At 42.2% G+C, this 25,589-nt stretch overlaps 1 protein-coding gene and 1 pseudogene across 2 annotated transcripts in view; both read right to left on the bottom strand.

Annotated features, from left to right (window-relative positions):
- Slc24a2 (solute carrier family 24 member 2) overlaps window positions 1-25,589 on the bottom strand; it is a 237,510-nt gene that overhangs the window by 87,617 nt on the left and 124,304 nt on the right. The gene's annotated exons all lie outside the window — the stretch shown is intronic.
- Window positions 1,138-24,342, bottom strand: LOC127205705 (60S ribosomal protein L24-like; annotated as a pseudogene).

Genomic DNA, 25,589 nt, shown 5'->3' on the forward strand with positions numbered 1-25,589 from the left:
AAGTGGACCGGAAGCTGTCCTTTGATTTCTCTCTCTGCTCCAAAGGGCACCCATGTGAGCCCCATTTCTTTAAGGCAAGTTTTCTTTGCTCTTCACATCAGACAGCTCAACAAACGGCTCTGCATTGTACAGAGTAACCCTCCAGGGGGATTTTCCAGGGCAGCTCTACCTTAGCCTTTGGACATACACTGAGACTTAGCTGTCAGAGCACGCCTTCACAGTTAGCAAATTTATACCTTGTGGCTAAGTGGGAAGCAAATAACCACGAGCTGGATTGATGTCCCAGGGATACCACAAAACATGAAAGGACAGAATGAAACTGAGGAAGAATAAAGGGTAGACTCCAGAAAAGCAAAAATCTGCAACCAAGAGTTTGAATTTTTAAAGATGTATGTAACAAAATTATTGGAGAAAAAAAAAAAATCCCAAACTACATTTTGGTCTGAATGAAAAAAAAAATTGTTTGTCTGTTTTTTACCCCAGTGACTTATTTTTCTCTTAATAAGCTAGAAGGATCATAAAATAAGTAAGCTGAAAGAACAGGCCTAGCACACAGGTTCTGAAAAGAACAAAGAGTACACAGAAAGGTCTGGAGTCTTCACAAGATGCCCTACTGTTTAATTAGTCAACAGACATAGACATCATTAGTTTTTTTTCTTTCAAGTGTGATTTGCAGACATGAATAGGCATCAGGTTACAGCATGGTAAACGTAGGTGACACACAAATGGCAGGTGAGTCTGTTTGTCTGACTTGCCACTTTCCTTTCATGTAGTCTTTTGTGAGTGTGACAAGTGATCAAGACTACCTCCCACGCCGTGGTGACTTCTCGTGCTCACGTCATGAGTTAGGCGCGCAATTCTGACAGCGTTCTCCCGCCTGACTGTGGAGTTCAATGGTAAAGGGGCCCTAATTACACTGAAAGTAAATAGTGACAGAGGAATTGTGTATGGCTGTAGGCCATGTGTAGGGCAATGGGTTGACTTTGGTGTCACAGATGTATTTCCAGGGCTATTCAACACCTCAAAAGTTTATTTTATTGGACATTAAAGAAGATTAATAAGACCTCAATCTGGATGTCCTTATTGTGCTTTTTTTTAAGAGTTAGAAACAGATCTTTATTTTTAAACTCTGATCTATCAAGTTAGCGTTTTTCCACCAACTTGGGGAGCTGAGACCTTTGCAGGCTTCACAATCTTTTGTTGAGGTGCTGCCTTTGTGAGGGCCTTGGCAGTAGCCATTGCTGTCTTCTTTGATGCCCGCTTAGCCTTTTTGCTTCCTTGGCAGCCCTGACAGCCTGCTCTCACTGAGCTTTCCTGGCTTCTGGTTTCTGGTTCCTGTTGGCCATGATATCAGCCAGAGATGTACCAGTGATGGCCCGCTGGAATTTGACTGCACAGTGAGTTCTTTCTTTTGAATTTCTTCCGACTGTCCCTTCTTGTGTTTTCTTCTGTAAAGGACAGTTTGGTTTATCTGCTGGGGGATGCAGACTTGCATTGGTCCTGGCATAGCGCTGTCGGTGTCAGGGGTAGATCCCGCCGAAACTGCACAGCTCGGTGGTAGCTGCTGGCTGGTGGGAAGATGGCGAAGAGGTGCTTTCTTTCTTTCTTTCTTAATTTCTTTCTTTCATCTAAATTTTAACACAGTTCATTGTCTCTTGATAATATATCAATACTATCCATTTGGACTGCTCTAATTTGAAAGCGCCATTTCTGAGGCCAGTTCAAATGCTGTGCCACTTACAGGAGAGGTCTGTTTAGCCAGTCTGCAGCACACACAGCAATTTTCCATCTTATTTAAGAGGCTTCCTAAAGGACATCCTGAATGGTCTTAGGCTGGGGTTTTGGTGACTAAAGCAGACCCCTCTCTCCTATAATGACAAGACCCAACCAGGCCAGGGTGTTAGAAAGAATTCTGCAATTCAATTTTTTCTTCAATATAAATGGGCCCCTCCATTATTACTCTGCATTAGTCATGTGGTGGCTGAACTGAACTTGAGCAAACTGGATGATGCAGTGTCTGATGTCTTTCCTAGAGAAAATGCTACTTGCGCACGGGAATTTTATTAGCTACTTATAATTGTTTTGAAAGTGCTCTGCCACAAGACAATGCAATCTGTAACTCATTTGGAAGAATTTCAGATAGAAATCCCCCTCAAGTCTTTAGATAATCTCTTTTTTTTTTTTTTTCAGTTGACCCTGGGAAGTCACTGGCTGGGAAATGGCTTCACTGTATGGCACATGCAGTTTTGATGTAACATTATACAAAGCTTTACCACTTCCCCACTCTTTTCCTGGCATGTGGAAATGAGGCAAATATTGCGTAGACCAGCTGCTTTGGGCCACACAGTGGGATATGCCTGTGATTCACTCAGGCTTGCAATTACGGATGACTTTTACAACCAAGTAAGTCACCATGAAGTCTTCATACGACAACAGACAGGTCTGAGAAGTGAGAGGTGCTTTTCCCAGCCAGTGACTGGGCACAAGACAGAGGAGACATAGGAACTTTTCCAATGCTGCAGCAAGAACCATTAACTTCTATTTCCAAAACCATCTATCAAGCCCCATGAAATACACAAAAGACCAGTCAGCACTTAAATAAAGGACGTGTAGACAGATTTAAAGGCTATTTTTTTGTTATAAATGTGACCCAAGCTAGATATTCTAGTAATTAAAACGTGAATCTAATATTTAACTGGCATTAATTTTAATATCTTAGGATTGAGAAAGTTGAAGGAGAGGAGACCTGACTGAACGGCATTCACTAAAAAATGGTGTATTCTTTTTCTGTCAGTGTACTTTTCTGTAACCGAACACACTTAAATTATCTTTCCTAGATAAAGAAGAATAAACCTCAAAGCCTATTGGGAAGATGAGGTGACAGGGACAAAACCCCAAACAAAATTAGGAAGGAAGGAAAGAAGCCCTCTCCCCTCTTGATGGAAACTCATCTCCTTTTCCCTCAAGACACCAACAGAGGGGAAGTTAAGTAACTGTTTAGTGAAACATAGAAGAGATGAAAAAATCCAGATGACGTTGAACTGTACACATGCCACAATCTGTCAGTCCTCCAGGGAAGTAAGAATTAAAACAAAACAAAACAAAACACGTGGCTGAAGCCATGGGTAGCCCAGGATGAGGGGATGTCCCTATCACAATCCTGCTTTATAGAGACATCGGATGGGAGGAAGGCTCAAAGTTGACCCAAATAGGAAACATCGCCCACAACGCTCATGTTCTAGATGCGAAACTTTTTGATCGTTTGTCTGGACAGATCATCTCCATCGCCATGAAACGTGTGTAGAGGACGTACAAGGAAACCTGAAAACAGGCAGGGCCTGAATGGACGGAGCAGAAGATAACTTGCCTGGAGAGAGTTAAAGATCATCGGTTTGTGTTTTAGATCACTGAAGAAGAGGATAATAAATCAAGTCGGCTGGGAAGGAGTATCAATGACATGGACATCAGGGCCAGTGCTGGGGTTTGTGTGTTTTGCCTCTTCTCTGCTATATCGCCTTGAGGAGGCGCCATGCAATGACATGGACATCAGGGCCAGTGCCGGGGTTTGTGTGTTTTGCCTCTTCTCTGCTATATCGCCTTGAGGAGGCGCCATGCTTTAGCTCCTCCATCTGTGGAGTGGGGTAAGAATGTAGTGCTGTTGTGAAGGTTAGTGAAGTGCTAACTGTACGAAGTGCTGTGACAAGGCAAGGAGTAACAGCTTCAAGTAGTTCAAGGTCATGAATTAGAGCTGGAAGTGGGGTGGCTTCTATGGGAAGCAGACACGTTCACGGATGAGGGTGGAGGGAGGTGACTTACGCAGGAATCTAGGCAGGACAGACCACTTAGGCATAGTCTAGCTTGGAGTCTGTGGAAGGAAGTGACACAACTGATGCTATTTCCTTGACCTGGCTCTTGCCCTCATTCCTATACCTTCGGGTGGACACAGCATGGGCAAGGTGACGTCAGTAGCTCATAGCCTCTGTGTCCAAGGCTCTCGGGAGGTGGCCGACTGAGAGAAGATAGAATGCAAGCTTGGACGCACAGAATCTCAAAATCCGAGTGTTCCCTTGTCAGATGCTGCTCACATGAGTGGAAAGGGAAGGATGGGATCAGAAAGCTGCAGCCCCATCCTCAATTCAGGCTCTGCTGGGACATTTTCCTTCTCTGGGCGGATTCTGGATTAGAGGTCCCCACAGGCAAGAAGCCAGTCAACATACAGATGATTCATGAGCGTGTCTGATACAGACAGGCATGGGAGTGCTGGCTATCTCTTACAAGCCATGACTTGGCTAAAGGGGAAAATAAAATCCCTTGCAACTTGAAAAGCAGTTTACTGTGCAAGAGGCAGATTGTTAAGCTAGAAGTGAGAAGAGGCATGGCTTGGACTCCACTAAGATCATTAGGAAATGGCATTTGGGACAGATCATTAAGTAAGGCAGACACCAAGATAATGTCAGGATACAGACCTAACCTAGTATCGACACACTTATATAACTGTGTATGATTGATGTTGCAAGCTGTTGATCATGTATGGCTATCAGAAGCATTTTACACAATTATGGACACTGAGTATTGGGCATCCATTTTTCAATCCACCTGTCACCTGTGATTTCTACCTATCATCCATACATCTATCATCTATCTATCTATCTATCTATCTATCTATCTATCATCCTTCTATCCTATTGTATATCATTATCTATCATCTGTTACCATCTATATTAAGTACGTATAGGCTGATTTCTTTACTTTTAAATAATAATAATAATAATAATAATAATAATAATAATAGTTGTTGTTGTTGTTGTTTTATATGCATGCACATGTCACAGCTCAAGTGCAGAGGCATGAAGAGAACTTGTGAGAGTCTGTTTTTTAAATTCAGCACTGGGGACTGAAGTCAAATCATCAGGCTCAGTGTAAGTATCTTTACCCGATGAACCATCTGGCTGACTCTCTTTCTTGAAAGATAAAAATAAATAGAAGTCATCCTAATATTTTCATCTTGCTTACCAAATAGTCATCTGGTACACTCCACTGGCACATCAGTGCCGACCTTTAAATAGGATTTCTTTAAATACCTCTAGCAGAACTGACAAGCTATATTGGGTGCATCTGCACTCAGCTCCTCCACAGAGCCTCCCAAATACCAGAAGTTGTAAGATCTTTATGGACCGAGTTTACCTCTGTGCTTTCCACAGCCTCTGACTGTGGCAACTTAAAATGTAACCAGGTGGCGCGCTGGAGCGAACCACTCAGGTGAAGCAGGAGCAGTGTGCTTCTGGGTCAGCAAGCGAACCTCCTCAGATGTCTGTGACACTGGCTAAATTAATAGTCATGGAGATTATTTAGATCCACTTCTTCAAAGACTACCTAATCTTTCTTATTAACTAGGTACATGGAAGACAGTAATCTGTGATTTACAAATGGAAAGTGAGAGGTAGGAAGGGCCTCGGGCTGTTTCTGTGCTCAGGATATATAGCACCAATGCCAAGTCATTTAATTTAGCAATTAACAGTCCATCATCTTCCACTGCTATCTCTTACCTTCCCCTGAAAAATCCAGATGCTGCTAATTTCCTTTATTGTACTGTTCGAGCAATTTTCATAATTGCTAGTGAACAATTTTGATATGCCAACCAAACATAGTCTGTTAGTGTTGGCCTGGTATAAAACAGGCACACTGGCCTTGACGAGCGAGAGCCCAGAACGCATTCATATATTACCTCCACTGCTTTGCTGTATCTCTTTGCAGTGCTGAAGAGAAAACTGAAGGCCTCACTCAGAAGGACCCCTGCCTTCTTTCTTTTCAGGAGTGTCTAAGAGGCTCTTGCAACCCCCCCTCCGTTCCTCCCTCCCTCCCTCCCTGCTCTCTGTGTAGAGAGGGTGCACGCATGCAGTTGTACGACTAGAAGTTCACACAAGGCTCCTTCTACTATCACGTCCAACCTCAGTTCTTGAGTCAGGACCTCTCAGTGACTCTGGAGATCATCACCTCAACTAGACTAGCTGGCCAGTGAGTGTCTCTGGGCTGCTTTTGTTCCACCTCCCCAGTGCTGGGATGCATGCTACCACCTTCATTTGTTTCTCTTTCCACTTGCTTTTTTTTTTTTTAAATTATATTTATTTTTTAAAGCATAACACATTTATATTATTACACATAAATAAAATAAACTACATACAGCAGGAAGAACCGCGAGATAGTCAGGAATTATATAAATGTTACATTCATAGTGATTTGGCTACTTGTATTTGGCAACCTTGAAGTAAACATCTTTCCTATCTTGTTGAGTCCAAAATTCTGAATGAAAATCAATATCTATCATATCTCATCTCTATTAACTTAAAACACCTATCTAGATCTAAAAACATCTTAACCCCTAAACAACTAAGCTTAATTGTAAGACTATACTATCTGGTCTTCAACCTCATCAGAGACTTGAGAAAGAATAAAACTTATTATCTGAGTGAAACAGAAGTGCAGGCTAGCAGCTTCCAAAATGAAAAACTGACAGAGACAGTTTGCTGCCTGAACAGTCACCCAAAACTCTCTATAACATTGGAGCATCATCTTCAGCCTTCTGGCCCAATATATCTGACAGACATATTTGTGAGGCAGGAACTATTGAGGACTTGCTTACTCTGTCTTGGCAGAGTTTGGCCATTGATTCTGCCTGCATCTAAGCTTGCCCATTTTTAGGCAGAATTCTGTCTGTGGCAGAAACGAGGACATTTTTCCCATGGCTGGTTTGCCACATTTGAAGCCATCTCCATAAGGAGGTTCTTTGATGCTCACCATCCTCTTTGAGGTAGGCTGAGTGCTGCCAGGAGATAACCTGTGTCATTGTCAATGAATTTTTAAAATAATAAAAACATCTTTAAATGCCATATTCTGTAGGACTCTGAGGTCTTTGAAGACCTTATCTAACTATTTTACCTTATTGGTCTATAGAATCATACCTATCTGTTAGACCTAGGATATATATTCTTTTTTTTTTAATGTGTTGAGTGCTTGTGTATCCATATGGGTGTATGCACATTTGTGTTCACATGTGTTTGTGTGTGTCATCCTTTGAGATACATCTCTTGTTGGCCTGGAGTTCACCAATATTAACTTGACTGGCTGGCAGCAAGCCCCAAGGATGTATATTCTTGTGATAAAAATAGACTAGTAATTGATATGACCATGATTTGATCAACTAACAATTAGCTTGTATTACTTAATTATCCTAAACAGCCTGCAATATAGCACTTTCAAGGTGTTGGAAGTAAACCTTGTATTATAATTGAGTTGGGTGCCACCTTCATTTTTTAACATAGGTGCTGGATATCCAAACTCAGGCTTTCATGTTTGTGCAGCAAGTGCTTCACTGAGTGAGCCATCTCCCCAGCCCTGACTTCTTCCTATATTCCAGTAAATGCTGGTACTGGACAAAAGACACATTATGCAAGTCAGGCATCCTTCAGGGAAAATGGGTGTTATTTATGGAAAGCATAGTATATGCCGAGTGTATATGAAATACCTTACTGAATCTTTAAAAGAATAAGTGTTATAATCACATTAATCTCCTTTACTGCAGAAACATCCTGAGACTGATACAGGCTGGGTGGCTCATCCCAGTTCCCACGGCCAGCACATGGCGGAGCTGTGATCTGAGTCACACGGCTGGGCTCTCGAGTGTTCTTGAGTGCTGGAAAGCAAGAAAGTGGAATTTTTCGTACAGTAACCTGTGGCAAGAAAGTGGCGAGCAACAGAACTCCAAATGCAGTAAAGATGCTAAGAACTGTTTATGAACTTGGACCTCTAATGGAAGCCAGACGCTGCCAAGGAATTGTTGGGAATTTAGGGTGGCAGATTTTATTTGTATTCATTATGTGTACGTTTGCTTTGTTGGGAATTGTGAGGAGTCCTTGAGAATAGAGAAACTATAGAAATTAATTTTCTTGTCATTTTTCTCTTCCAGAATTATAATTTAGACTCAGCCACAACTGTCACAGTGTTTGGAAAAATGTAATTTCTGTGTCTGGTGGGTCATGGAGGCACGTTATGTGACCTTCACAATATAACAAGTGCAAATGAGTTTCTTCATAATCAAGTTGGCTTGTATTGGGACTCAATGACTCAGCAATAGGTAGGAAGAGGGGCTGTCTGCTAGACTCGCTCACCCTGTGCCCAGAGTCAGACTGTGCTCTGCATGTGTTTATTTAGAAGTACATGGGTGTCTAATCTGCAACTCATTTCTGGCACTCCTAAGACTAGTGCTGGCCCCTATCTCAGAAACAAGCTCAGAAAATAAAGTAATCAGCCTTGGTGTTTGAATCACCGATGGAGATTCTGAATAATAAGTAAGACGTGAGTAAAGAGATCTATTTATTCACTTAATACTATTTGATAACATGTACTGCACTCCTAATATTATGCCAGGCTGTTTTCTAGGTTCCAGGAATTTAGGTGTGACAAAAACTGACAAGAGTCCCTGTCCTTAGGGACCTCACACTTTAGTATATGTTCTTATAAAATTAAAGGGAAAGGGCAGGTAGTAGTCTCATCGCTTAAAATTAAGTGATATTCACAGATACACCAAGCACCATGTCTGTAATTGTACTTTGTAACTGATCTTTAATCCTGGATTAACATATCCTCTCATTTGGAGAGACGTTGGCAAAGACAATTAAAATATGAAGAGCACGGTTGTGTCTATGGGGGTATAAACTCGATGCACAACAAGATTGATGATAAAAGGAACTGATAAAATTTCAAGTGTTATGGACAGGACATTCTCCACAGTTGAGTGGAGAGTGGGGTATGACTTTCACACGTACTCTGGTGCCTCATATTTGACCATGTCTCCTGGAGGGGGAGACCTGGTGGCACTCAGAGGAAGGACAGCAGGTTACCAAGAAGAGACTTGATACCCTATGAGCATATACAGGGGGAGGAGGTCCCCCTCAGTCACAGTCATAGGGGAGGGGAGTAAGGGGAAAATGGGAGGGAGGGAAGAATGGGAGGTTATAAGGGATGGGATAACCATTGAGATGTAACAAGAATAAATTAATAAAAAAAAGTTAAAAAAATCTCAAGTGTTGCTGGTGGCACACGCCTTTAATACCAGCACTCAGGAGGCAGAGGCAGGTGGATTGCTGTGAATTTGAGGCCAGCCTGGTCTACAAAGTGAGTCCAGGACAGCCAAGGCTACACAGAGAAACTCTGTCTCAAGAACAAACAAACAAACAAAAAATTTCAAGTGTCACTTAGTTTTTAAAATCAGTGTTAGCAAACTTCCTTGCTAACATACACATACACACACACACTCACACACACACTCACACACACACTCACACACACACACACACACACGTAAATGTGTTTTTTTTTTTGAGTCAGGGTTTCTCTGTGTAGCCTTGGCTATCCTAGACTTGCTTTGTAGACCAGGCTGGCCTCAAACTCACAGAGATCCTCCTGCCTCTGCCTCCCAGAGTGCTGCAATTACAGGAGTGTGTCATTGCGCCCAGCTACCTTCCTAATATTTTTGGAAGCCTTTATGGATTTAAGTGTGAAAACAAAAGACTACAGGGGAAGCAGCACACTGCAGTCATTCCATGCAGTGTACATTTTTTCACATCATCTCTGTGATGCAAAAGCATAGCCTTAGTAATACAATGTACTTATCCTTCATACTTTAAACTGCCCATCCCAGAGATGCTGCTTGCGAAGTGCCCAACCCTGATCCCTAACACAATTTCCGCAAGGGCACACAAACAGAGATGCCCTGGATTTAGTTTCGGAATTCCCAGAAATCAAATAGGTACATACAGCCCAATTTGAACACTTACTCTTAGTAAGAACTTGGTTTCTTTAAAAGTCCAGTTATGCTATGTGAATGTATGTATATTTTTGTTTTAATAACAGGTGTGGGATATGAAGCTGCTTCAGACTGTCCACAGTTGCTAACACTAACTATGATTTGTCTTATGCTCTGGTAAGGGGTGTGATTTTGCCAGCTGCAGATAGTTTACATTTGGAATTCTGGGGACTCTTGAAAAGGCATAAATTTGAGAGCCCCAAGAGAGCCTGTGGCCGCTGCGGCTTCCCCTGGTGCTGCTTTTGCTGTTGCTGGATTGCTGGTTGCTGTTATCTGATGACGAAGAGGAAGAATACTGGACTTGCCCCTAGGAACTTGATGCCCCTAGTCATCAAGAAGTAATCTAGGGCTGGAGAGATGGCTCAGCGGTTAAAAGCACTGACTGCTCTTCCAGAGGTCCTGAGTTCAATTCCTAGCAACCATATGGTGGCTCACAACCATCTGTAATGTGATCTGATGCCCTCTTCTGGCCTGCAGGTGTACATGTAGACTACTGTATAAATAAATAAATCTTTAAAAAAAAAAAAAAAAAAAAAAAGAAGTAATCTAAAGAGACCTATACCCTCTTTCCCCTGTAACCGTTTTTCTTGCCTACCTGGTGTTGGGAGGTTGGAAGGGATTGGATGGTAGGATAAGGATGGTGATACAGGAACCCAATAAAGTAGCCCAAAAAAGCCAGGCTACACTCAGCAATTTAATCGACATGAACACATCTTGGAGAAAACAATGAAAGACACAAATATCAAGTATAAAGTCTTTTTCTGTTGAAAATATTCTGATATTGGGAATCAGTGGCACCTTTTAATCTACACTTTTGTTCTTGGTTGAGGCCAAGAGGCAGCTAAAGTCATTCATACCACTGCTGTGAAAGAAAGTGGGACACAAAGCATGTGGTTGCTTTCACATGCCCATCACACTGGGACTCCCATCTCCTCTCTAGTCTGTCCTGCAGTGTTTATCTCATCTCTCTTTTCCAGCATGGATCATCCCTTTGACAGCACACACCGTTTTTATTTCACTTTATTTCTCAGTGTTTACCACAGTGGTGCAAGAGGCTCAGTAAACGCATGTTCAGCAACAGCTACAGCATTGAGCCGTATCCTCATCTGTAATGATGCTGGAGGGAAATGGCTTTTGGTTAGCCTGGTGCTGATCTGTGTCGTTTTTCTTTTGCCTTTGGTATTTCTGATGATCCCAGTCCCTCTTGAGTCACTTCCCTAGTCACAGGGATCTATGCTCTGACTTGGCTCCTATTGTCTTAACTCTTTGGGAAGGCACCAGTTGAAACTTCCCTTCTTTGAACTTCTTTACTCAGAAGGAGTCTTTCCTGACACCGTGAAACCTGGATTTGTAATCACTCAGGCCATGTTTATAGGATGCATATGGAAAGGTTTAACTAAAGAGGGAAGCTCTACCCTAGATGCGCATGGTACCATCCCAGGGCCGAGGTCCTGGACTGGAGAAGAAGGAGAAAAGGAGGAAACCATGGGAGTGACAGTTCTCATCTCATTCTGCTTCCTGTGGGCATAACGTGACCAGCTGTTTCATGTTTCTGCTTCCAAGCCTTTCCCACCATGATGGACTGTACCTCCATATATATAGTGAGCCCCAATAAACTGTTCCTCCCTAAAATTGCTTTTTGCCAGGGTTTTGGTCACAGCGATGAAAACCGACTAGTATAAAAATAATTCCTAAGTGCTTAAATGTGCAATTTTATATGATTTACTGGAATTGTAGGCTTTCTTGAGCAACACTGGGTTACATCTTACATATCTTTATTATACTCCATATTTTGTCTACCAGAGTGCTAACACCACATACATACTTAGCATCTGGTATTTGGGTTTAGGTCAAAACCAGCAGACATTATTTGACTAGTATACAATGGCATCCTTGAACAATTCTCTCTGGTTTGATCACTGAGATCCTGTGCACATTTCAAACACATCTTTTCATAAACATAAGTCATCTGGGATTTATGCTAAGTGTAGAATTTCCGGGTATTATGATAAGAAAAGGATCATTACATTATTTTCTATAGTAGGTAGCTGGATCCTTTTATACTGTCACCAGCAATGTGACTGATGGGGTTTTCTTCATTCTGGACAGCATTGTGGATTATCACTATTTTTTATTTTAGATAGCTATTTGTGGCATTACTGTGGCTCTCTTGAATGGTTTTTGATGATGACCATCTTTCCATGTGCTTATTTGTCAACTGTAAATTCTCTTCAATGAATTGTTTGTGCAATACTTTGTCTAGCTTCTACTTGGATTATTTATTTCTTTTAACATTATATTTCGCAAGTTACATGTGTACTCCGCAGATATTTTTGGTCAGATATCCAATTTGAAAAATATTTCTCCTATTCTATAATTTATCCTATTAAACTATAAATACATTTTTGTGTGTGTGTCGAAAGCTTTAATTTTGGTGATATCACTTTTTCCTTTCATGCCATGTTGTGTGATTTTTAGATGGTTTATTTATTTTTTTGTGTGATGGATGCTCACTTGTTATTGAATTTTGTGTTTGTATAAGCGCAGATATCTGTGTGCCGTGGGTTGTGTGTGGAGATCAGAGGATAACTCTTGGGAGTTGGTCCTTCCTTGCCACCTGGTGGGGTCTGGAGATCAAACTCAGGTAATCGGGCCTGCATGCAAATGCTCCGTCTACAACGCTATTACACATTTTAGAGAGAAAGAGTGAGTGTGGTTAACAAAGTTACCCTCAGATTATACAGGTGGCGTGGGCATGGGCGGGGCTACAATTAGGAAAGCAGAAAGTCTAAGTTTAAGCCGTGTGCTTCTCCCCCGTCATGTTCCTTCCCTGCTTGCTCTGAGTGGCAAGGACGGAGTCTACGGCCTCCTGAACGCTGGGTGAGCACAATCGCACCTACTCTTAATGCTCAGTTTCCCAGAGTCTAGCACTGTCTTTGCATTCCCCAGGTAGACATAAAACATACTGAATCTGCCTTCCTGGCAGGACAGTAAAGTGTATTTAGAAAACATTAGCCCCCTGATCTTCACAGGAATATCTAAGGAAATGCAGAGCTTTAGTCATTGGCTTTGCTTTGAACAGAAAGTATAGTGCTTAAAAAATAATCTTTATTATTTTCAACGTCACAAAACCTTCTAATCTTATAAGGTAAGATTTATTTCATCTTACAATGTATAAAAGAAGAACCAGAGATGAAATTGAGGTTTGACACTAGGATAGAATTTCATATTTGCTGAAAATGTTTGAAGTTTAGTCTTAAGGAAAAAAAAATCTGGTTCCAGGCAGTGGCTGAGGTCTCCCAGGGCCTGTCTTATCTGTTATCTGTCAATAGAAGAATGGAAATTGTGTGCAATTGAAAACAGATGTAGCCTGGCAGTGACAGAAATGGAAAGATGTGCTCTGGGAAGCCTTACTGAGCAGCATGTCATCGGCAGAATGTTCGTGGCCAAAGACTCAGCACTATTTCAGTTCTGGAATGAAAAACCCACTGCGAGGTTGGAAGAAGATGACACAAAATCTCCCCAATGGCCGGTGGTCTCGAGCCTTGGTTCACCTGTGGCAGTTCTTTAAGGTGGTTTCAGAAGCCTGAAGGAACAGTATTCACACGCAGGTGCTTACTGCACAGAAAGCATCTCACGTGCTGAGAACAGCCATCGAGTTGCATGGAATCAGCATCAAACGTTTACCTTTTAGTCAGTGGCAGCAATGCTGGCTGGCTTTGGGCAGGACTCCAGTAAGCAGTGGAGAGTGCACTTGCACTGTGTGACTGGCTAAGGGAGATCTGGTCCTGAAGGAAAGGCTGCACTTGTGTTGACATTTCTCTCAAGATTATGTGCCTTTGTTCATTAAAAAAAAATTTTTTATAATGAGAAATGTCAATCCAAGGAAAATTTCAGAATAGTGATGTTTCTGCCATTAAGGTGAAATCACTGTTATTTTCTGCACTGTTTTGTTAACATAGGTCTATATTTTTCTTAAACAGTTTAAAGAAAACTATAGACATAATAATATCTTTAGCCCAGAACATTTTACAGGTTTGTGTGCGGAGTGTACAAACATGTTCCTGTGTGTGTATGTGTGCGTGTGTATGTATGTATGTTTTGTATGCATGCACCACAATGGGGGGGCATGCTGCACTAACAGGTGGACACATCCTAATGGTGGCACTGTTTATTTCTTGCCAACGCTGTCAGTTTTGCTTGTGTTTTATTTGTATCCCAGTTCTTCCTTTCCCATTTTTATACTTTCTCAAGAGAACATAGTCAAACAGCACTTAATTCACTAAAAATTTCACAGTGACATAAGTACTCTGTTTTAAAATTACATTTATTTTATTGTGTATGTTCATGGGCCTGCACCTGCCATGGTGTATGTGTGTAGGTCATAGGTAAACTTGGAGGAAGTTGCTTTTTTTTCTTTCATCCTGTGGGTCTTGGGGTTCAGTCTTTCCCCCCCCCCCTTTTTTTAAACTTTATTTTATAGATTCATGTTTCAAAGTTACTTACTCCTCAGTATTTTTAACCTTATTGGGTTGAGGTTGTTTCAAACATTTGTAATAGCTATATTCCCCCAGCCGCACCCCCACCTTTATTTGTCTGTATTACATCTTGGAGCTCTTCCAAGCTTCTCAGTGGTACTTTATTTAATCTGCATACATCCGGTGTTGTGCAGTACCATGGATGTTGACAAATGCATGCTGTCATTTTCCTCACACCACAGCGTTTCACCACCCTAAAAATTCTCCTGTGTTTTGCCTACTCTGCTTTACCTATTTTCCTGGAATTTCTGGATTGATCAACTTTTATTTTTTTTTATTTTTTAACACATTTTTATTGAAAGATAAAATAATTCATATTACATCTCATTTTCTATCCCATTCCATACATCCTCCCATTCCTCCCTCCCTCCCACTTTCACCCCAATCCCCCTTCCCTATGACTGTGACCAAGGGGGACCTCCTCCCCCTGAATATGGTGCTAGGGTATCAAGTCTCTTCTTGGTAGTCCTCTATCCTTCCTCCGAGTGCCATTGGGCCTCCCCACCAAAGGGACATGGCCAAATATGGGGCACCAGAGATCCTGTGACAGTCAGTCCCCAGTCTCCACTTAACTGTGGAGAATGTTCTGTCCCTTGGTTAGATCTGGGTAGGGGTTTGATGATGGTTGCATGTTTTGTCCTTGGTTGGTGCCTTTGATCAAGCAGAACCCCTGGGCTCAGATCCACCCATCATAATGTTCCTCTTGTAGGTTTCTAGGACCCTCTGGATCCACCTACTTCCCAATAAATGGGACCTCATGAGGCTGAGAAGCTTGGGGTTCAATCTTGGGTCATCAGGCTTGGCAGCAAATGCCTTTACCCACTGAGTCATCTACTGGTCTGATATAAGTACAGTTTTACTGACCATTATTTGGTGTTTACTCAACAATGGACAATACTGTTCATAAATTTGTAAATATAAACATTATATACTGCTATGACTTTTTTTTTTAATAGGAAGCAGCTAGCAAAGTACACATAGGCCTGGAGATGTGCAATGCCTTGATGGTGGCTTGACTCTAAGGGCAAGAACAGAAAGAGGCAACTGCTCTATATTCTAAATATAGAATACTATGGACTGTGGAACCCTGAGACTGGCTAAGTTTTGAGTGTGTATGAATTTTCAGGGGACAGAAGGACAAGTGTACAAAGCTCTCAACAGATTCTAAAAACTGTCCTGAACCCTTCAAAAAGGCTGAGGATCATGTACTTTATAGTTTTAATATACTTGCCTTTTGGAAGCTGGAAAGATACACTTCCAAAGCTCAGCTGGATCATGGCTCACTAGCAGAATGGAAGATCTGTGAAAGGACCCTTCCAGCCCATTCAATTGACAGCCTGTACTGCGGGAATGGGATCTGGCCGAGGTGAGGGAGAGCAGAAGGCAGCATGGAACATTCTACACACGCTGTCAAGCTCTCAATTAGTTCACACTCTTCAGGAAAAAGCTGGAATGTCACTGCAGATGGTCTGACTCTATTCAGTGGGCACAGACTGGGCAGGGTGCCCAAGGTCTGCTCTGGGCATCAGCCACCTCTCGCTGACTATTCTAAATGCTGCCTTGGCAAGCACTAGTAGCCTTGAGGGCAGTTTAAATGTGATTGTGCTGGGCTTCAAAGACACACAACAGGGAGATAGACTCCCTAAACTCCCAAACAAAGACAAAACCAGTGAGAAAATAATGAGTGCCTCCTTTTTTTTTTGTTTTTTTAACTTACCTAGATATTTTGACGATGAGTATTGGGCATACATCCTCCCTGGTACCAAAAGGGGGGAAAACAGGGTTCAGAAAAGCACTGAGCATCTTGTTAGGGGTCCTTGCATAGTTGTCTCCTGGTTTTAGAGGAATTAGTAGTCTCCCTTGAGTCAGAGTTAGAAGGAAGTAAAGCTCAAAATGAGGAAGCAACTTGACTGGGTTGAGGCCAGCCAGTGACTCAGCAGATTGGGCTGAGGCTCACACTGTCTGCTGAGTGAAATTTCCCACCACACCTTTGGTGTCTATAGATAGACACACAGCACAAAAGGCCAGACAGAGATGTGACCAAGTGGAGTAAGCCCGTGTTGTGTGCCAGTTGGCTTGTCCAGGTCTGCGCTACCTTTTGTTGAAAACTGGACAGTGAGTGATAGATCAATAGCACTTAGCGTTTGAACTGCTTGATTTACATGATCTCATATAATATTTATAGCTCTGTGGGCATCATTAATCCCATCTTACTGTTTGCAGAAAGCAGAGGTATGAGCCCAAGGCCACAGATGTAGTACCTGGGAAAGCTAGGGGTCACATCCCGCTATGTGGATAAGAAACTGGGGTTCCCTGTCCTTGCAGGTTGGATACTATCTGATAGGTGGGTTCAATAAACTGTTAACCCTCCAGGAAGGCACAAAGTCTCAGATGACTGGAGAGCACTTAACTGCATGAAGAAAAATTTCTTTTCTCCAAGGAAATCCCTTCAACTCAGTACACACATTCTTAGGAAGTTTTGTGGGAAATCAAATTTTAGCAAAGCGAATTTATTATTATCAGTAGATATTAGTTTTCTAGAATAATCTTAATACTTTTAATGCTTTTTAGTTCTTCTGCTTATTAAATTGGAGATCCACAAACAATCATTTAAATATACTGGAGGACCTAAGGGAATCTTGGTTTTTGCTCATTTTTTTGGTACTGGAATAACTATTTCTCAATGGCTTTGGTTTTGATATTTGCATTTCTTTCTTTTGGGGGGTGGGCAGGGTCTCACTATGTAGCCCTGGATGGCCTTGAACTCATAGACATTTGCCTGCCTGCTCTCCTAAATGCTGGGATTAAAGGCATATGTTACTATGTCTGGCTTGATAATATTTCTAATGTTTAAAAAAAAGAAACACAATAAGGCTGGGGAGGTGACTCAGTTTGTAAAGTACTTGCCACACACATGAACACCTGCGCTCTGGCTGAGCGGCTTCGCTTCTAGACGCAGTGACGGCCAGTGGCCAGATTACAATGGATCTGTCCAAAGCTTTGGCTAAACCTTTCAGCTTCACAGAGTTTCGGAGAAAGGGCAAGTCAGCTGTTAGCCTAGAGATGGGTATGTAACCTCTTTAGTTCCCCCTTCCCTTCAGATGGTGACCACTTGGCATTTGCAAATACTTTGCTCTTTATTCCCTTCTGTCTCCATGCTGCCCTTGTTAAAAAGTGCCACTTTAGCTCAGCTAATTGAGTGGGCTTCCAACTGTATTAGCTTCGGTACTTGGTGGAATGGCTGTAATTGCTCTCTTCTCCATAGCCACATCCCTTTACAATGGTGTCTTTCAGCCTACACCCCCCTATGGCCCCCCAAGTGGTAGTGAAATTTATCCCATTATTTAGACAAGAATTGTGACTTTATTGGGCCAACAGAGTCCCATGGAAATGACACATGCCATTTGTTAGCGCAGGGCTCAAAAGGTCTTGTATAAATAAAGAAAGCCTTCAAAACTCTACCCAGAATCTGTATGAACATGTCCACACTACCCTGCCAGTTGTCCCCTGAAAGTCCAGCCATTATCTGGACAGATGACAGAATTAACAAGCAATGAGACACGTACTTTGTGAGCATGTATGTACCTGGGCACATCCAGATGTTTTCTGACCAAAGCCTTATTATGGACTTACAGGTCATATGAGCAGTAGATCTTGATAAACAGTTTCCAATATTCGCACCAATAGCATTTTATCTTTGCAATTCTCGGCTCTCAAGTCAGGCAGCACAGAGAGATAATGAGGTGAAAGCTCACCTAAGGCCTTCATTCTAATCCAGTATGAGCTTAGCACTGATGAGACTCAGTGCAGTTTGTAGGCTTGGCTGGATGCATTCATTCACCCATGTGTAATTCACAAACAGGGGTAAACCAATCTTCAAAACATAAGGCCTAGGCTGCAGAAGAGAGAGGGGCCTTCTTGCTAACTTAAAAAACACAAACATCTATTCAGTAAATCAAATCCCCAAACTGTATGTTAAAAGTACGATTTTTAATTGATTTATAAGACCCTTCATGCTCCAGCTCAGTAACTGGAGTTCATTAGATGTGTGAAAAAGGTTAGCATGCCTGTTTATGTCAGTTGGTCATCTGGTCAACAGAAAATGCCCTTCTCTTGTTTGTTTGCAACAGGTAAATGCAGAGGCACACAATTGGTCAAAAGTGCACAGAGTAAAGCAACTGTTGAGTCCTGGGCGACACTGAGACATTTGTATAATTTCCTCTAAGCCTCAGAGAGTCACAGAAGAGGAGCAGAAAGAATGTAAGAGCAGTGGGAGGGAGGAGGTGTGCTGGCTTCAGGACACAGCACGGCTACCATGCTCAGGAACACTTAACAGCAGTGAATGGCTGGCCTACCTGCAGAAGAGCTGAACAAAGCGAGAAGAGCCATCAACATTGCAGTATGGAGAGGGAAGGGACTCACAAGGCTCCACTCTTCCCCGAGCTGCTAAAGGCAGCTCACGGCAGCTGCTGGAGGCAAAGCCACGCTCTTCAGTGGTGAAGCCATTGGGAGTTGGCCCTTGCTGAAATCAATAGCCGTCACCCAGCTCATGCAGTCAACCGGAGTTAAACACAGTGAGGTAAGACACAGAAAAGAATTTCCAAAAAGACAAGAGAACGAGGGGCTAAGAGGAAAGAGGAAGGAGATGAGAGAAGATAATGGGGTGTGATGACTGAAGTATGTGATACCCAGGTATAAAACTGTGAAAGAATTAAATAAGAGAAAAGGAAAACTTTCCGTTGAAGAAGTCATAAGATAAAATTATGATCCTAACATATTTAAGCTGTCAAAAACCAGGATGTCTTCTGCAACTTTAATCTGCCTGGAACTTTTCCAGGCAGCTTCATCTGAAAATGGCTCTCCTGCTGTTCCTAATCCACTGGCCTCTAAGGATTCTCAGCAAGGGGGAAGATCAGATCCAGTGGCAAAACTAGAAGCTTTCTCCTGTTTTGCTGTGAAAGTTGGGGGTGTTTCCCTCTGTACTGATGGGCAAAACTTCTTCATATTCTCAGATTTATTTTAGGTGGTTGAAATGGTTTTTGAAAGCACTGATTTAGATTTTACATTTTTTTTTTTTTTGACTATGAAAGGAACACATATTCACTGGGAAGCATAGATGGGATCTGGTGAATGCTTCACTGGCCTCCTACACAGATATAAAAGGGCACAAAAAAAAAATCATAACAACGAAACACCAAAACAAAACCAACCAATGAACCAAAAAACAAAACAACAACAAAAAACCAAACCCACAACAAACAACAACATCAAACCAAGCAAAGAGCCCAAACAACCTCATAATACAGAGACAAATGATATTATCTTATATTAAAAATGAGATAATGCCAATCCCCAGCATCAATACAAAACATTTGATGATTTTAAGACTTGCAAGTGCCTTCCTCACCTTTACCCTTATCCCGATCCTGGGTCCAATAAAAACTTCACAAAAACCCGAAGCTAGTCTGCAGGCTGTACTTTGCCAATTCATATTTCCAAACTATTACACTGAATCAAAGGATATTGAGAGCTCTGCCCCATCTTGTGCTTGAGTTCCTTGCTCACCTCCAATGAGGTACAGCCCTGGAGGTTCAGAGGGAGAGCTAATGAAACTGTTGCATGGCTGCCAGCATTTGCTGTTTAAAATGGCGGCTTTGGCTGATGTGTAGATTGGAGGGGGAATAAAGCGGTGATGATCGAGGATGCTAGTGATGAGGGCAACATGCCAGACTACCGGTTCTCCTGTGGTCCAAGTCACCAGCGACCATAGATACAACCACAGACACCCAATACCCTCCCATTGCCTTGGCCCTGAGATTCTTCTATGGCATCCTCCTGCCTTATTGACTTCTCCGAAGTCTTAGAAACTCTACTCTGGCTGATTATTAAATAACCCTGTGGCCTTCAGTTCTCTTAAGGGATCTCTAGCCCTGACTTTTTGCACTCGGAACATGGAGCTCTAGCTACCCACCTGGCACGTCCATTCACTATGTATTGAACACAACAACCTTCGAAGAGGCCGACGTTAATGCTCATGGATGGTAAGAGTCCTCTGTGCTGGCGGGATTAGTCTTATCACTAATTTGAGTGTTATAAAAATTTGGTTTATGTTATGATTCTTAAACATTTTAAAAGACTTTTATTGTGTGTGTGTGTGTGTGTGTGTGTGTACACACACTACAGCATTCAGGTACTAGTGGAGGCCAAAAAAAGGCACTGGACCCCTTGAACCTGGTTTTATAAGTGTTTGTAACCTACACATGCCGATAATTAAACCTGGGTCTTCTACAAGAGCAGCAAGTGCCCTTAACCACTGAGCCATCTCTCCAGCCCCTTGAAAACATAAAAAAAAAAAAAAAAAAAAAAAAAAAAAGAGTAACTCACATGTTGACATGATTAAAACAGTGTATGTACACTGAGAAATTCCGACTTTCGACTCCCTCAGTCCAAATCTATTAATCGTCTACCCCATCTATGGGAGGAATTATCACTAATTCAGCTGTTAAAGAAGAAGAAGATCAAACTGTCTCTGTCATCTTCTCATTTGGAAAGCTGCTAACCTGCACTCCCTGTATACTCGGGTAATTAATTTTATTCCTTCTCAAGCCTCTGACGGGGTTGAAGACCAGATAGTTTAGTTTTATAATTAAGCTTAGTTGTTTAGGGGTTAAGATGTTTTCAGGTCTAGATAGATGTTTTAAGCTGATAATGACGAGATAGGATAGATATTGATTTACATTCAGAATTTTAGACGCACCAAGATAGGAAAGGTGTTTTCTTCAAGGCTGCCAAATACAAATAGCCAGAACACTAAGAATGTAACGTATATACAAAACTCTTGATTGTGTCATGGTTCTTCTTGCTATAGGTAGTTTATTGTATATATGTGTAATAGTATAAATGTATGTGTAAAAATAAAAATATTTAATAAAAAAGAATACAAAAAAAATCTCTTAATTCCTATTTCCCCTCTTTCCCCAACACCTATTCTATCAGCAAGTGCCACAGGTTCTGTTCAAATATGTCTCCATTTTTTTTCTGAAATAAAATCAGCACCTAAACTAGGCCAGGAAAGGACTTGGCTCCCACATATTTGTGGCAGCATCTACCCCTGACAAAGAAGTAGGGGTTGGAGAGGAAGGGAAAGGGGGGCACAAAGAGGAGTGCTAAATTTCCAGGTGAGTACATAGGGCCACTGGCTTGACTTTGGCAAATCCAAACCCTCACAGTGGTGAGAACTGGTTTATGTGCCCAGCTTCCCCCGGTAGGACAAACACTAGGAGATGTCCCAGAGTTTGACCCACTGCACACTTCTCCTATCCTGTCAGTTGCATGCATATATCTGGATCTGTGACCAGAGGAGGGAATATTCCAGAAGACAGTAGACGCCAGCAGGCCTCATGGCTCTCGAGGAGACAACGATGGTTTCAATGACAATGTGTCTGGTCACCATCTGGCATGGGTCTGCTGAGAGAGGACTGCTAGCACACTCACTGTCCACAGCTGCGGCAGATGGAAGTACACTGAAACTCCAGGGTCAGCTTTCCAAGCCAAGAGTACATTTCTCTGGGAGCCAAGTCCAGTTCTACAGAGTGCACTTAATTAGTAGTTACAGCAGATTGGTCCTCCTTCCACAGGACAAACAGCTTGTCTTGATCTCTGGCTTGGGTTTTGGGATGCTATGACTCCTCATGTTTTGTGACTGTATGATCCTGCTTCTAGAGATAGTATAAATTCAACAATCACCTGCTCATTTATATATAAAAAAAAAAATAGTGAATCTGATTTAGTAGCTACTGCTTAGTGTGCCATTTGCATATCAAATGTAAGCTGCCAGAACCCTATTAAGAAGAAAATTTCTTCTATATGTTAACTGTTTTAAAGATTAAAAAAAATGGGCTTTACTTACATTGTCATTTTTCCAATTCAGGGGGCTCTAAAGAATAAAAGTATTATATTTAATCCCTCCTTCCCACTGAAATGTCATGGTTTTCTTTTTTTAAATTTTGATTTCTTATTAAAATATAATTACATCATTTCACCCTTCCTTTCCTCCTTCCAACACTTCCCATGTTTTCTCTTGCTTCCTTTCTAATGCATTGCCTTTTTCACTGCTATATAAATATATACAGCTCAGTCTATTTGGTGTTACATATATATCATAGTTTTCATTAATATAATTTTTAAAATGTCTCTGACTAATCTTTTTTATTCATCATCATCATCATTATTTATGTATGTGTGTTTTGTGTGTGTGTATGTATAATTTTATCTTTAAATTAGCATATCTTTTGTTTAACACGCTCTTCTTGCTTATTTACTTTTGGTTGATTCCCTACCCCGTCTACTGTTACAGTATGCTACTCTACACATTGCCACCAACATTAAATCCAGAAATCTCTCCATGACACAGATGCCTTCCTCTGTTCTCGGCTACCCATCTGAAGTAGATGGTAAGACCTTGATTGGTTGTGGGACATGGAAAAATGAACGCAGGTAGAAGACAGGCTTCTGTACTTCACACTGACATGTTTACCATCCTAAGTGCTTGTTAGTATAACACAGGAGGTGTACATGCTACACAGGCCACCTACTGAACCCTACAACAAGCCTGTAGGAGGAGAAGGGGAAACGTAGAAGGCGATGCCTGGACGGGTTGCTCAAAGCACGTAACAAGTGGAAGAGCGGAGAGCTGGACACAGCGAGCGGGCATACCTCAGGGCTGGAACACAAGTGGGTATGCCACAGGTCTGCGCCCTCAATCAGCAACGTGTCCTCTACACTAGCTTTTTAGTTCCAATTGTAGTTTTTTGCTTTCCTTACTTGACCCTAGCCTATACACATTTTCATGTAAAATAATGTGACTGTAAAACAATGTCACATTTGTGTTTTGGAAAGCACGGGGTTTCACGGTTCAGTTACTGGATGCCTGGATCTGGTTGTTCATATAGGGTATTTGCCCTCGTTAGCACCTCTTGTTTGCACGGGGGCTTTTCCAAGCCTGTGACCGTATTGGTTTTCTCATTCTGAGAGCCCTCAAGCCTAAAAGCATATTTACCTAAACAAGGGCTTTTTCTCTACACTAACCACAATGAAAAATTTCAGAACAAATTATGAGCAAGTATGAAACTAAACAAGGAGATTAAGGGGAGTACAGTACTTGCTGGTGAGAAAACATCCCACTCTTTCATTATGTCGCTCTGTAAAGTTTCTCTAGATCAGCGGTTCCCAGCCTGTGGGTTGAGACCCCTTTATGAGGCTCTTATATCAGATATTTACACCACAATTCATAACAGCTGCAAAATTACAGGTATTAAGTAGCAACACAATAATTCTATGGTGTGGGTCACCACAACATGAGGAAGTGTAATAGAGGGTCACAGCGTTAGGAAGGGTGAGGACCATAGTTCTAGACACTCTCTGAAGAGAATAGCCTGCGCTTTCGAGCTATATACTGTAAAAGCAGTGCGAAGAATTAGAGCAGCTGGCTACTCCTTAAGGTCACTTTTAAGGGATAAGAATGCAATTCTCTTTACATTCATCTGGAAAAGCCAAGCTACCTGGAACTTTTTTTTTTTTTTAAATCACATGAGGAACATCATATGCTACTGGCTGGCTGTAAAATTGAAACAATTTTTTTCTTAACATCTCTCCTCTCATTCACTATGTAGAACTGTATTATTAATAAACCAGGGCTATAATATTTATATATGTTAAGTTTAGAGCATATGGTTGTTTGAGGAAGTGGGGATATTTTATACTAGATTCTCTCTCTGTAATAAACATAGTATGCTTTTCAACATGACAGTAAAGAATAAATGTACTTAAAGAACGTGGTGCCTGTCAATACTGGCTGCAGCACTTGGGAGAGTGAAACTGCACTTTACCTGGACAGCACAGCAGGGCTGGTGCTGGCTGAAGGGGGAGCAAGTGAGCCGGCATGACGGCATGAGTGAGGGAGAGCTGGTTCCACCACTCCTCTGCTGTGCGGTGGCCTGGGTGGGGGTGTGAGGGAATGACCTTTGCCCTCTCGCACCCCACCCCCCACCCCCGCCAGCTGTAGCAGACGGGAGAACTGTCCCTGTCCCTCGCTAGCTGTGGGATTACAGGCGCGTGTCACCGCACCCGGTTGAAGTTTTCTTCTTTAGATCTACTTATTTTTATTTTTTATAGACACCTGCATGTCTGTATATCACATGCATGCAGTGCGCCTGGACGCCAGAAGAGGGCGATAGAGATCCTTGGATCTGGAGTTACAGACAGCTGCTTGTGAGTGCTGGGACTTGAGCTCTGATCTGGAAGAGCAGCCAGAGCAATCTCTCTTGTCCCATCTAAGGGAGTTTTCTTGTTTAGCCCTTTGGTTTTACAGACAGGAAATGATCCCGGGGTGTATGCGTGGGGGTTGGTGGTGGGAGGGTGGGGGATGGGTGACTTTAATGTGCAAAGGGCACTAGATCAGGGTAAGATGATTGGCTTGGGGTTCTGCATGTTCCTATCCCTGTGACACTGGGAACTCCATTAGCCTGTCTGGTAACAGCTATCTCTGCTAGACCACGAAAAAATGCCCTAGAGGCCCCAGGACGCACTCCTAGCTTACTTAGCGCACTTCCAAACCGAAAGGAGCACGGCAGTGCCTCTGCACCATGACCGTGAGCAAGCCAGGAATTCATTCAGGCACCTAGACAGATGGGATTCAGACAAAATGCGAGGAATTCTGGCCATTTTGTGTAACCAATATAGTCCAGTGAGAATTTTCTAGAGCCTACAAACCTACCTGTTTCTTCTCCTCACAAAGAGAAAAAACAAAAACAAAAACAAACAAACAAAAAAACAAACCAAGCTGGGTTTCTTGCCTGCTCTTGGAATCCCCTTACGGATTTCAGGATGTGTGCTTTCACCCAGCAGGTCACTTCTGTCCTTTGAAATTGTCCCTGCCACAGATGATCACAAAAGCTGCATCTCTCCTGGCAGCAAGCAGGGGGTGTGGTGGGATGTCATCTGGGGACTGACACTTTCTTTTTTTATTTTTTTCTTTTCCTTCAGAAAGAAATTCCTCTCAAGCTCTGTGTGCTGAATTTTAGCATCACTGATGTCAGGCCAGGTTTGTCTTTGAAGAAAGGTCACCACTGTGAGGGACAGATTGGTGTGGATCTGTGCACAGGGCCTCAAATCGGGGAACAGGGTTGACA

The sequence above is a fragment of the Acomys russatus genome, chromosome 2 (assembly GCF_903995435.1).
Source record: "Acomys russatus chromosome 2, mAcoRus1.1, whole genome shotgun sequence".
NCBI classification, from domain to species: Eukaryota; Metazoa; Chordata; class Mammalia; order Rodentia; family Muridae; genus Acomys; species Acomys russatus.